Here is a 15,154-nt window from a genome sequence, read left to right on the forward strand (position 1 = left end):
TGCATCGTCTGTGGACCTATTTGGGCGGTAAGCAAATTGGAGTGGGTCTAGGGTGTCAGGTAGGGTGGAGGTGATATGGTCCTTGACTAGTCTCTCAAAGCACTTCATGATGACGGATGTGAGTGCTACGGGCGGTAGTCGTTTAGCTCAGTTACCTTAGCTTTCTTGGGAACAGGAACAATGGTGGCCCTCTTGAAGCATGTGGGAACAGCAGACTGGTATAGGGATTGATTGAATATGTCCGTAAACACACCGGCCAGCTGGTCTGCGCATGCTCTGAGGGCGCGGCTGGGGATGCCGTCTGGGCCTGCAGCCTTGCGAGGGTTAACACGTTTAAATGTCTTACTCACCTCGGCTGCAGTGAAGGAGAGACCGCATGTTTTCATTGCAGGCCGTGTCAGTGGCACTGTATTGTCCTCAAAGCGGGCAAAAAAGTTATTTAGTCTGCCTGGGAGCAAGACATCCTGGTCCGTGACTGGGCTGGATTTCTTCCTGTAGTCCGTGATTGACTGTAGACCCTGCCACATGCCTCTTGTGTCTGAGCCGTTGAATTGAGATTCTACTTTGTCTCTGTACTGACGCTTAGCTTGTTTAATAGCCTTGCGGAGGGAATAGCTGCACTGTTTGGAGAAACCCGTTGGCTGCACCGCCTCGGATAGCGTCACTCCAGTGAGCCATGTTTCCATGAAGCATAGAACGTTACAGTCTCTGATGTCCCTCTGGAATGCTATGCTTGCTCGGATTTCATCAACCTTGTTGTCAAGAGACTGGACATTGGCAAGAAGAATGCTAGGGAGTGGTGCACGGTGTGCCCGTCTCCGGAGTCTGACCAGAAGACCGCCTCGTTTCCTTCTTTTTCGGAGTCGTTTTTTTGGGTCGCTGCATGGAATCCACTCCGTTGTCCTGTTTGTAAGGCAGAACACAGGATCCGCGTCGCGAAAAACATATTCTTGATCGTACTGATGGTGAGTTGACGCTGATCTTATATTCAGTAGTTCTTCTCGACTGTATGTAATGAAACCTAAGATGACCTGGGGTACTAATGTAAGAAATAACACGTAAAAAACTAAAAACTGCATAGTTTCCTAGGAACGCGAAGCGAGGCGGCCATCTCTGTCGGCGCCGGAAGCTCCAAAAGCCTGAGAGCAGCCAGTTGAATGGTTTGTTGAACTTTAATCATTGGTTTTTGTTTGACATGCATTTTAAAGTGTGAAAACCCCAGTCTGTATCACTCTGTTACAGTGGAATTGCCCTCTTGCCAGTTGCCACCTTGGAGAATCTTGCACAAAGAAAAGTGTTCTTTGGCTTACATGGAAATGTCTCTGGTTTGCACAAGGAAGTCGTTTTCGGGGGAAGTCATTTGGGTTTGCCCCATTTTCATGGGAAAAGACTGGGTGATGCACATACAGTGATCGAGGTTAGAATGTAGACGTATGTCAAAAGAGTTGCCAAGTGGCACCAGAAATGTGGCAGTAGTAAGAAAGTAAAAGCCAAGAATCAAAATAAGACAGAAAATGACAACTTAAATGTTTTAAAATGTTAAGTAAGATTTCATGTATGCTGTCTCTGTCATCTAACCTCACCTCTTTGGTTTCTTAACCACTCTGCTGAACTCTGCTCTGCGTCTTTGTATTTCAGTCTCTTCATTTACAACATTCCTAGGGTAGACCGACTGAGCTATTTATTAACAACTTGTGTTGCTCATTCGGATTATTCTACTTTATAAAAGTTTCTGTCTTAACCAAGGCACCATCAATTGGCATAAATACATACAGATACTCTTTCAGATTTTTAAAAACACAGACCTAACATTCTTCCAGTTCTGGGAAATGATTGCACACTGCAAGCATCAATTATAGATAAGATAAAAGGTAGTGAAATCTGAAGTGATGTTGACCAGACATGGGCCTAGATGTTTGAGTACAGATACAGTGGTCAGTGCAGTGCTCCAGTGAAACTCAGCTATTTTGTGCAGCAATATTTACCGGCGGTAAGGTATGTGTTAAATACCATAGCTGCTTCTTCTTTGACGCCCCCATCCCCCAATAATAAAACTTCTGGGTTTGGTGTGTTGCAATGTATGAATTGGCATGAAATGCATACAAGAAGGCTTTTTGAAAATAAATAAAGTACTTTTGGCTAGTCTATAAATTAGATGTTGTATTATGCTTGTGGCTACTGGCTAGCTCCTAGCTATTGCTTCAATATGACTACTCTTGGTTAAGTTCTGGGTCTATACGTGTTAGAAGTGAGTAGTTCACCTGTGTTCAGCTTCTCCCAATCCTGATATGTCCAAATAGTCAGTGAAGAAAACCCGAACACTGGAACTACTGTTGCTCGTTATCCTACGCATTCCATCCCGCCACGACAGATTCTGTCCACAAGAGATTACAATATGACTAACATACTTCTCTTTCTCCATGTATTTTCTTCCCCTGTGCTCAACAATTCTGGACCAATCACCCTGCTATAGAGCTAGCATCACAGACCTCTTGTGTCAAGCCTTTCCATTGAACCGTCTGGGTGCATGTGCTGCTACCTGTCCAATCTGTAATTACCGCCACCTGCTTTGGCAACCTTTCCATGACCTGAGAGCTGAGCCGTCTGAACTCTCCCTGAAGCAGACGCTTCTCCCTCAAGTCTCTTTTTCTCTCCACTTCTGCCTCACCTTCAACCATGAGGTTCAAAGTAGACATGCATTACATAGTGTTCTCGCCTGTGTACCTGTTGATGTGGCTGTACACGCTCATCACGTTTATCCCATGGTATTTCCTCACTGATGCTGGGAAGAAGAAAACCATGGCAAAAGAGAGAAAGCCAAGTCCACCACAGGCAAAGCAGAGGGCCCCTATCGTTGTGTGGAGAACTTTGACAACCTGGCCCGGGAGGACTTTGAGGGAAAGGACACTCTAGACAAGCTGTTTGAGCATGCAGTGCAGCGCTTCGGCAACACAGACTGCCTGGGCACCAGGGAGCTCCTAAATGAGGAGAACGAGACGCAACCCAGCGGCAAAATCTTTAAGAAGGTAGAGTGATCACACACACATCTCACCAGGAACCAATTATTGCAGTCAAGGTTCTGCCAAATAAGTTAAAAGTTATGCAACCTGAAGCAAGTCGGTGTAACTTCATATAACAATCCTAGATTAAGTCCCTTGTAGAGTTATTAAATCAAATGTCATAAATATATGACTTAACTCTCCAGTGTGATATTTACCCCTGTGAACTGAAGGCCCTTAGTAGAACCAACCCTGGCCTGTTTCTGTGCTCTCTCCTCTGCTGCAGCTGATCCTGGGGGAGTACAGGTGGCTGTCCTATGACGAGGTGGACCAGATCATCAGTCATCTAGGTAGTGGACTGGCAGCCCTGGGCCAGAAGCCCAAGAGTACCATCGCCATCTTCTGTGAGACACGAGCAGAGTGGATGATCACTGCACAGGCCTGCTTCAGACGCAACTTTCCATGTAGGCATTGACCCAACACATTCCCTGTTTGAGAATGGCACATAAAGTTCCACTAGTTTACATTATAAAGATATTTCCTGTTAGGACAGCAATATTTGTGAAAACATTGTGTTTTTGTGCATGTGAACAACATGTTTGGTTGTGTTGCAGTGGTCACTCTGTATGCCACCCTGGGGGAGGAGGCAGTGGCCTATGGCCTGAATGAGTGTGGGGCCACTCACCTGATCACCAGCACAGAGCTACTGGAGACTAAACTCAAGGTAGGAGTCATTAGGGGAAATGCATGGTTCAGATTCTAGCCTAACTACACACTGCTGTTCTCAGCTCCTCTATCTGTGGAAAAGAGAGCTATGTTTTTAGACAGGATGTGTGCAATCACCTCTGTAGATCAAGGAGGATTTTAAAATTAGCCATGGGGTGTTTGTGTGTCAGTGGTGAAAATGGTGCCGGAGAAGATGTCTAATATTAAAGAAGTCTCAAGGTTTTGTACCTTATGATAAGCTGTAGACCACACTATCTACCAAGAGTTCAAATCACATTTATTTATGTAGCCCTTCGTACATTAGCTGATATCTCAAAGTGCTGTACAGAAACCCAGTCTAAAACCCCAAACAGCAAGCAATGCAGGTGTAGAAGCACGGTGGCTAGGAAAAACTCCCTAGAAAGGCCAAAACCTAGGAAGAAACCTAGAGAGGAACCAGGCTATGTGGGGTGGCCAGTCCTCTTCTGGCTGTGCCGGGTGGAGATTATAACAGAACATGGCCAAGATGTTCAAATGTTCATAAATGACCAGCATGGTCAAATAATAATGATCACAGTAGTTGTCGAGGGTGCAACAAGTCAGCACCTCAGGAGTAAATGTCAGTTGGCTTTTCATAGCCGATCATTAAGAGTATCTCTACCGCTCCTGCTGTCTCTAGAGAGTTGAAAACGGCATGGTCCTGAGGCATGGTCCTGAGGCATGGTCCTGAGGCATGGTCCTGAGGCATGGTCCTGAGGCATGGTCCTGAGGCATGGTCTTGAGGCAGAGAGAGAGAGAGAGAAAAAAAACTCCAGATAATAAGACTGACCCTAGCCCCCTGAAACTACTGCAGCATAAATACCGGCGGCTTATTATTTGGGCTCCAGAGTGGCGCAGTGGTCTAAGGCACTGCATCTCAGTGTTAGCGGCATCACTACAGACACCCTGGTTTGAATCCAGACTGCATCACAACCGGCAGTGATTGGGAGTCCCATAGGGCGATGCACAATTGGCCCAGCGTCGTCCGGGTTTGGCCGGGGTAGGCCGTCATTGTAAATAAGAATTTGTTCTTAACTGACATGCCTAGTTAAATAAAGGTAACATTTAAAAAAACTAAAAAACATTCACATCTATATATAGTGACTGTACCCCTACCCACATGTACAAATGACCTCGACTGACCTGTAACCCTGCACACTGACTCGGTACCGTTACCCCCTGTATATTGCCTCGTTATTTTATTTTTAACTTTATTTTATTTGGTAAATATTTGATTAACTCTTCTTGAACCGCACTATTGATTTAAGGGCTTCTATGTAAGCATGTCACTTACCGTGAAATGCTTACTTTACAAGCCCTTAACCTATAGTGCACCTACATTTGTTGTATTCAGTGCATGTGACAAATAAAGTTTGATTGGAAAAACAAACACTAATGTCATTGAAACTTGAATGAACCCTAAAGGCATTTAGGACACGAGAGCTGAGATTATTCATGTCTAGACAAAGATGTCTTCCTGTGTCTTTGACAGAGTATTTTGCCAGAAATGCATAACCTGAAGCACATTATCTATGTGGACAACAAGAGCATCAGAAGGACGGGTTACCCAGAGGGCATTCAGATCCACAGCATGCAGGCAGTACAAGAGCTGGGAGCCAAACCTGACAACTGTACGTGGAAACATCAACAAAACTATGCATGTACAAAACACACAGGTCACCCTGTTATGTTAAACAGTGTTTGCGCTGAACTTGAGTTTACATATGGCTCAGATGGCATTGTAGAGATGGTAAAATGTCTAAGCAGCTAGTGAAGTATAATATGCACATATGCTGGCAGTTTAGTTTAGTCCCACAATGTAGTAAAGAATGTTTGTACTGTCCTGAACTGTACCATTTATTTTCTAAGCATTATTAAGTGACGTGTCCCCCTGTGCTGCTGGCAGTGAGTATAGCTGTGCAGCGGCCCCAGCCCACAGACCTGGCTGTGGTCATGTACACCAGCGGCTCCACAGGACAACCCAAAGGAGTCATGATCATCCACAGCAATCTTATTGCTGGCATGACGGGCCAGTGTGAGAGGATCCCAGGCCTGGGGTGAGCAGAGCACTCTACCACAGGGCTTCTAGTATCTAACCACCATTTAACTAGACTGGTCAGGTCTCTGCATCTGACATGGGGATTTGACGCAATGTTTTAAAGACAGCAGACAAACCGTGTAATGCTTGATAACCGTGCCTAAACTTATTTAATCATGCGATTCCTCCTTAATTTGATAATTGGACAGTATTGTCAAAGTGATTAACCACTTCCTTATTTTTGTATAATGTTGTGCATGGTTACAGACATTGAAGATGTTCTCTCATCTTCATATTGCTTACAGTAGTGTGATGTGTTTGTGCCCATGTGCAGGCCGAAGGATACCTACATTGGCTACCTGCCTCTAGCTCATGTGCTGGAGATGACTGCTGAGATCTCATGTATGACGTATGGCTGCAGGATTGGCTACTCTTCCCCACAAACACTCTCTGACCAGGTAATAGACTCAGCAGTTTGATATAAAGCGATATCTTTTCTTATGGATTTGTTTTATTATACTGCAAAGTGGGCAACAATCTAATGTTAGTTTTATTGCTTCTCTTTTGCAGTCAACAAAAATCAAGAAAGGCAGTAAGGGAGACTGCTCTGTGTTGGGGCCTACTCTGATGGCAGCTGTTCCGGTAAGAACGAACATCCTTCCTTTAATGTTTTTGCTTATCACTGATTTGTTAGTGTTTTATAAAATAGTGTTTTATAAAATAGTGTTTTATAAAATAGGGATGTGCATGGTTATCTGAACGGACGTAGTATTCTAATACTTGTGTGAGTGTAATGTTATAGGCCAATTTTAACCTGACTCTAACACTGGTTTTTCTAAATTAAATGTAAATATCCATGTGACTTTGTTACTTTGTTATTTCAAGTTATTCATTTAATAAAACAAACCTTTCAGTGTAGTTATTATGATGTGCACACCATAAAAAGACCTGTAGACCATCCATTGCCTTCACGTAGCTTGTTGGCCAATCAAAGCGGCAAAGAGGTTCAATGTGTTGTGAAAGTTCAATAATGCAATGCAAGATGGAATGAATTACAAGTTAGTGAAATGAGAAGGTGTAGGCTACAATGAGCAACCAACAGGTAGGCTGTTTTATCTGAATGGGGTTGTGCAGCATGTGGACTCCATTAGATTAGCTACATTCTCTAAGCTTCTCCCAGCCCTTGATCATGACTCTGCTCCATTACATTACACATAAGTCATTGGACGAAGGCGTCTTCTGTACGGGGGAGTTTTGTTAAGAGCCCTGACGTTCGTTCTGAACATTAACACACATCGCTTGAGGTACGGTTTTGGAAGCATAAGGACCTTTATTTCATATCCGCAAGAAATCATTTTCAAGAAACAGACAGTTGAAATTGATACACACCTTTTGATGTGCTAGGCACCTCCAGTCAAGACGGACTGTCTTGTTATATGGGATGGTAAATAACATTGTGGCTGCTCCAAATAAACGTTAGCTAGTCTTGACTGTCGCCGAGTTGCCTTGGCATCTCTCTGTCTGGTCACTACACACACCGCCCCATATAACCTCAATGGCTGTATTTCAAATACCCGCATATCCGACAAAAATGTATGATGCTATTTGAATAGTGACATTATTTCAAACCCACATCCGTACTATAAGGCTGGTTTCTTTCCAGATTATTAGAGGTCAGGTTTAGACGAAATACTCGAACAGGTGATGTTGATTCTTTGAGGTTCTTTGATAAGTATCCTGCAGCTTTGATTTCCTCTGTAGAGAAAGTGGAGGCAGACATGTATGGATAAGGTACAAAGGAAAAACCGCCACAAACTGATGCGTGACGTTTATCTTTTCTGTTTATTGTAACTTATCTGTCAGGAAATAATGGACCGCATCTACAAGAATGTGATGAACAAGGTGCAGGAGATGAGCTATGTGCAGAGGACTCTGTTTAAACTGGGCTACAACTACAAACTGGAACAGATCAAAATGGGCTATGATGCCCCTCTCTGCAACTTGTGAGTACACTGTATGTGAGGACACACATACCAGCATGTTCCCAGCTGATGTACACAATCCTGTTACATGCACATGGCTATCTCTATAGAGATAAAATCCCTGATACAAGGTCAGTGCATAAAGACATAAACATTTCCAACATGCCATTACAGTACTTGGAAGTAAGAGATATAGCTAGGCCTTATCAAACTACATGGGTTTTTCAAAGCGGTATAGATTTGTCCTCTAGAATCTATATATTTTAAGTGTATGCTTGTATTTTGACTGGTTTTGGTTCCTACTCAGTGGCAACAATATTTTCTTGTCTTCCAGACAAGTTTCCTTTCTCCATTTCTTGGTATCAGCATGACCGAGACATTTGCCTCTGATCACCCTCTCAACTTTTTTTGTTTTTGTTGCGGATTCTAAGAAATAGGCTAAAAATGTGTCACTTCCACTGCAAGTCTAATGTGCCCTACCTAGCAAGCTGCTTATCAGGGATCAGACAGTGAAACTGTATCAGTAAGCATGGACCAATGGGTATCTTGATACTAGTAAGTAGTAATAGTACATTTCTCTCCTCTGCTCTGTCAGGCTGCTGTTTAAGAAGGTGAAGGCTCAGCTGGGAGGGAACATCAGGATGATGCTGTCAGGAGGGGCGCCCTTGTCCTCCGCCACACAGCGATTCATGAACATCTGCTTCTGCTGCCCTGTGGGACAGGGCTACGGCCTCACAGAGACCTGCGGGAGCAGGTACCATCACAGAGGGTGAGTCATGGCAGGCACAGCCACGGACTACTACTGCTGGGGTCATTTGCTAATGACACTCACCCTGGAAGTGGTATCATTACCAAGTGCACCCTTGGTTCCTTCACTAGCAGAGTAGTAGTAGTGTGTAGGGGAATGGTGGGAGCTCTATCATTTTAGAATTTTCACCATTGTGTTTTTTGGGGAAATTATACCTATGCATGCCATGGTAAATTTAGGCTTTAGCCAAGACAAGGTCTTTGAGAAAATGCTACTGCTCGGGCTTTTATATATGTTAAAGTGCCCTGAGGGTTTCATGTCTTTAAACACACATGCTCTCAGAGATAGATGCCTTTGTTCAAGCCCCAACCTGTGAAACGTTCTGTGGTACTGGGATCGTGGATGACAAAGGAATGACAGTTATACTAAATTTAACTGTTTTGTGTCCATCGGCTTTGCTGTATAGGTCACGCAGATATCAGTCACCTTTCAGTGCATTGTAAATGTGGAAGGATATGCTTGTGTGACGCTACGCAGCAGTATATGAGTGTGAAATAGTTGGCCGAATGATGCCAAATAACCACCGGGGAAGATTTTATAAGGCCATATTATTTAAGAGGACCTCAGGATAGGGTTCTCAGTTTCGTTTAACACTCTGGCAAGGCAGAGGACAATGTACAAGTTCTTAGTTTAAAAACAAATAACATTATTTTATAATAAATCAATGTTGGTAAACATTTGATTTCCCTCATAGCTCAAAGCAGTGAATGAACTAAATATGACAGTGTTATAATTGTGATTCTCCCACCACACTGGTTTTTGTCTCCGGTCAATCTGAAGGACAAGTGTGTTCATGATGCGTGGGTCAGCTGTTTGTTCACCTGCCCGCAGTTGCTAATAACACATTCGCAACCGCCCAACTCTATGTGATAAAGTGACAATCTGTGGCCCGCTCCCGACCGACCCGATCCCGTAAATATAGAAATTGCGCTGCATTATGTTAAGCTATGTGAGAGGTTGTAGACTCAGCCTACAGTCAGTGTTGAGATTTCAGTTACTATTCCATTTAACCCATCTGAACACTACAGTTCCCATCTTGTGACTGTCTAATTTGTATAGCGCTTCACAATCCCACAACATAGCTGCTATTGTCAACCTCTTCTACCACTTCACCAAATCTTTCCCAAACATTACAGTTCTGGCCCTCAATGTTTTTAATTAAACTCTGACATTGTCCTTTTTGCCTCCGTGGATGGACGTACATTTTTCCCTGAAGCATATAGAGTTATTGGCGTGCGTAGGCTAATGTTAGACCCTAAAGCTTAGGCTTTTTTGTACCCTTGTCTAAAGCCAGATAAAAAACTAACCAAAGAAAAACCTTAATGTAGCCTATTCTGTAGATATGTAGAATTACACAATTGTATATTTGAGTCAACCCGCACATCACTAATGTGTGTATCTTGCTCTATGCCTTAGAAGTGCATGAGCGTAAGCACTGACGCTTATTCTTTAATAAGAAAACCCAGACTGGTTTTTGGTAGGCCGGGTTGCAGCCTACTACTGGCATCAGGTATTAAACTCTACATGGGACTATTTTGTGATTGTGTGTTTCCTCTCTCCAGTGGCAGACTACAGCACTGGGAGAGTAGGAGCCCCCCTCATCTGCTGTGAGGTCAAACTACGAGACTGGGTTGAGGGTATGTAATAAAACCTATGGACACACACATACAAACTTATTTGTGATAAAGTGTACTGCGCTGTTGAGAAAGAGCTTGCAAGTAAGCATTTCACTGTATCAGTTACACCATGTATCCTGTGCACATGACAAATACATTTGGATTATGACACACCTATAGTATGTGTATCACAGATGGCTTGGACATCCTCGTTTTGTAGCTGCCCAATTTGCCTCCTCTGCATGTTGTTGCTGTATTTTCATGTGGCTCTCATGGGCCAATTTAGTTTCCATGTGGTTTGTTTTTCTCTTGTCCAAACAATGCTCTATACAGCTATTAAGTCCCACCATGCCTCACTCTTATATTCCCACTGTGTTCCCAAGGTGGATATACCAGTCAGGACCAGCCCCACCCGCGTGGAGAGATCATGATTGGTGGGCCCAACGTTACCATGGGTTACTATAAGAGTGAGCACCTGAACAATGACTTCTGGGTGGATGAGCAGGGCCAGAGGTGGTTCTGTACCGGGGACGTGGGGAGATTCACCCTGATGGCTGTCTGCAGATAGTGGGTAGGTGGCTGAGAGTTGGAGAACGCCTGAATAATAACACCAATGTGCACTGAGCACTGATCAGCTGCCTCTTCAACACTTTATGACCATGAGGCAATACTGTCATAAACAATTCAAATGGATGTAAACAGTGCTACCTGCCATAACCTCTCAGGAGAAGATGTAGACAGCGCTATGCTGACATACTTTAGTGTTCTCACTGACCCTCTCTGCTCTGTTTGTTCCATGTAGACCGTAAGAAGGACCTGGTCAAACTGCAGGCTGGAGAATACGTGTCCTTGGGGAAAGTGGAGTCTGCTCTGAAAACTGCCCCCTTATTGAAAACATTTGTGCATATGCAAACAGGTATATCTCTTCTGTCTGCTTTACTATATACCATACACTTCTTTACATAGGACAGAACACTGTTACATTGACACCACATGCATTTGTGGTTATTCTATATGTATCACCCTGAAAACATATTTAATGTGCATGCTCAGGTCTAGTCTGTATCATTTTAAAAATGTTCTCTTGCTTTTAGTGACCAGAACTATGTGATAAGCTTTGTGGTACCGAACCAGAAGCAGCTGACAATTCTGGCCAATAAGAACGGCATCAGTGTCGCCTGGGAGGAGATCTGTAACCATCCGGCCATGGAGAAAGAGGTCTTGAAGGCCATCAAAGAGGTGGCTACCTCAAGTAAGGCTGACACTTACTCTATGACACATCCTGTTAACTTGATTAACCAGATGGATAATAACCTAGAATAATAAGACACATCATTTTAGTGTGTGACAATAGAGGGCTTTGTTCAGGCTATGTTTATCCCTTTTATATTAACCATTGTGTTTTCCCCCCATCAGTCAAACTGCAGCGTTTTGAGATCCCAGTGAAAGTGCGTCTGAGCCCAGAGCCCTGGACCCCTGAGACTGGCCTGGTGACGGACGCATTCAAACTGAAAAGGAAGGAGCTGAAGAACCACTTCCAGACTGATATCGAGAGAATGTACGGAGGGAAGTAGAGCCACTATCTGATCTAACCTAAGAACGGTTTCCTGACAACTTTCACCAGTGGAATGTGTGTGTATGATTGCGTGCGTGTGCATATGCTTCAACGCACGTGTGAAACTCCACGGCGGGCTGAGTGTCTGCGGGATTTCGCTCATCCCTTGTACTTGATTGATGAAATAAGGTCACTAATTAGTAAGGAACGCACCTCACCTGGCTGTCTGTCTTAATTGGATGGAAAAATCAAAAACCTGCAGACACTTTGCCCTCTATGGAATGAGTTTGACACCCTGCTTCACAGCATTATGTCTGTGAACTGTAGAATTGTCTTTCCACGTTGTCTCTTTTGTCACATTATGAATGTCAGTCCATAAAGTTCAGCACAGAGGGATCAGCTGGTTAGTTACGGCTATTTGTGTTGGAGATCGCACAGCGTTGTGTAAAACGCCATTCGAATGCAAGTCTTGTATTTGCATATTGTAATTTGCCTTTGGGATTTATTATGACTTGTCTGTAAATACTACTATTTTTGTGTCTAATTGAGGTAGGAGTCATAATGGCCTTTCTCAATGAGATTTGCTCAACTCTGGAGTCCTCTCTTCTCTGTCCCAGCTGGCCTCCTTTTGAGAAAGGTCAACATAATTGATGAAAACATTTTTGCTGCCCCCTAGTGAGCAAGCCCCCACAGTGCTGCTGTATGAATTGTTTGCTTGTTCTGTACATAGGATCACATTATTGCCACGCAACTGCCGAGCCCCCACAATCCTTTAGGCTATTGCACATAGATCAAACCTGAGTGTAACTTTGGCCATTTCTGTCACCTGTGCTTGTGTAATTTATGTTTTCATGTTTTGAACCTGCTCATGACATTGTTATAGTGACCCAACCCAAGTATGTCACGTTATGTTTTAGATTTTTCAGATACTAGGTAAATGGTTAATGTCATACTTGCTATGTTCCAGCATGGATTATCATTTTTATTTGAGCAAAAATGAAGATAGTCCTTTAGCCTTCTTTTTCATGCTGATCTCTTCCTATAACTCTGTATACTGTACAATATTTATAGTCTTAGATAATGTTTCAAGTCATCTTTATAATGTACTGTAATAGTTCTACATTTCTGACCTATGGATATGCCAACTTAATAGCCTATACTCTTAAATAATTTGACATTTTGTGACAAAGTTTATCGAGATATGAAATACTCAATATAATTCAATGCAATTTTAATTATATGATGTTGAAAATCCAATTGAGTTGCATGTGTAAAGAACTTCTATTTAAAATATTTTGTATGTATATGAAGGTCAAGTTAAACGTTGAACCATTTTACATTTTTTGGATGAATTTGTACTGTTGAACTGTTTAAAGGTCACAATTGTGCTTCTTGAAACTTTGTGTGGAACCTTAATGAAAATGCTGTGTATCAGCAAGTTTGCGTTATCATTCGGAAGCTGTTTAATGTGGCATATAATGCAGTAGAAGAGAATTGATGGGGTTGTGACAACTGAAACGTGCAAATCAATGCCAAAAATAATATTCCAGGATGCATTGCATTCATAACATATATAATACCATTTAACGATTTTGCAAATATCCCCAATGGCCAACACATTGGGGTGAGACATACTGTTCAACTTAGCCATGATACCACTCTAATCCATCGAGTCCTATCACGGATATGTTCCAATAGGAGTAAGAAAGGTCAAACCATTTTTTTTGTGACGGTTTTATTATTCTTGTACTCAGGGTTACATCCACCAAGAATGCAACTGCGGTAGTATTTATTTTGAGACCAACCTTTAATCTTATGTTAATTGTGAAGCACTTAGGTTGTGTTTACAATGGCAGCCCAATTCTGATATTTTTTTCCACTAATTGGTATTTTGACCAATCACATCAGAGCTTTTTCAGAGCTGATTGGATTAATCAAAATACCAATTAGTTCAAACAAGTTCAGAATTGGGCTGCCTGTGTAAATGCAGCCTTCTCTCTCCATTTATATTGATGTGATGTTTTGTTAATTTGTATTTATTCAAATCTGTTAATATGTGAATGAAACAATGTGTGATAGGGATGGGCAGTGTGTACCTTCTGGTTATGTTATTTGAAAGTACATTCTTTTTATATGAACATATTAAAGCTTTCTGCCCACTGTACAATGTTTATTACTTGAATAATTGTCAGCCATAAATATCAATATAAAGTATTATTCAATGATTTATAATTAGGTTCACTAGTTTAAATCTACCCCATTCTTTCACAGCACTGTCAAGAAAGATGCATTCTAACTATCCTTGGGGCAAGCTTTACAAATCTTTCAAGCAAGGAGAATGACAGAATTTCAAACAAGCCCAAGGTATGAGGTGATTCTAATGCCTCTCATAAATTCAGTACGGCTAAACGCAAACTCAAATGTGGCATTGCTCCACTCAGACACGGCTGTTTATTAAAGTGCATCGTGGCAGGTGCCTAGTGAAGGTCTACACAGCTTGAACAGTCTTCAACATTTTCTGCCTTCAAATGAAATCTAAAAATGTATTTAATTTTTTTTTTTTTTTTTCCACATTTACATTACATTTACATCCACATTTACATTTTTGAAAGTTGTAGAACCTTTTGCCATATCTATAACTCATATTTTTATGGGAATTTGGTTGGGTCGCCCAAAAAGTTACATATTTAATTGAAAGCAAGTCTAAGAAGTGGTAGATCTGTTCTATGTGCACTATTTCTATGCTTCCCGTTCTTAAGTTTAGTTTTTGCGTCTGCTTTCTTTTGCACACCAGCTTCAAGCACAATCTTTTTTTGGTTATGGAAAATATATTTCACAGCAGTTTAGATGGTACAATATTTCTCTACACTATACTTGCTTGTTTTGTCATGAACTTAAATAGTTGAACTATTAGAATTTTAGCAAGCAGGAAATGGCAGAGTCAATCTTTTTAATGGTCTTGTTGCAAACAGAATTTATGATTTGGAGTGGATTTTTTTTAACACAGGCTTCCTTTTCACTTTGTCAAACAGGCCAGTAATGTGAAGTGAATGCAATGGTTGTTGATCCCTTTGTATTTTCCACTATTTTGGTGGTGGCATGGTGTGTGAAGAAATACGCAATCAATACATCCTTATTTTTTATTGATTTTGAAAATTTAAAAAATAATCTTGCACTTCAAAAATGCAGAGTAGATTGGTAAAAAAAAAAGATCCAATTGAATCCCTTTTTAGATTTATACTGAACAAAAATAAACACAACATGCAACCATTTCAAAGACTTTACTGAGTTACAGTTCATATGAGGAAAACAGTCAATTGAAATAAATTCATTAGGGCCTAATCTATGGATTCCTCATAACTGGGAATACAGATATGCATCTGTTGGTCACAGATACCTTTTTTTTAAGCTA

At 41.9% G+C, this 15,154-nt stretch overlaps 1 pseudogene; it reads left to right on the top strand.

Moving 5' to 3' along the window:
* Window positions 1-1,095: 1,095 nt before the first annotated feature.
* On the top strand, window positions 1,096-13,906 carry LOC121847157 (annotated as a pseudogene).
* The last annotated feature ends 1,248 nt before the right edge of the window (window positions 13,907-15,154 follow it).

This window comes from Oncorhynchus tshawytscha, linkage group LG09 (genome assembly GCF_018296145.1).
Source record: "Oncorhynchus tshawytscha isolate Ot180627B linkage group LG09, Otsh_v2.0, whole genome shotgun sequence".
NCBI lineage: Eukaryota > Metazoa > Chordata > Actinopteri > Salmoniformes > Salmonidae > Oncorhynchus > Oncorhynchus tshawytscha.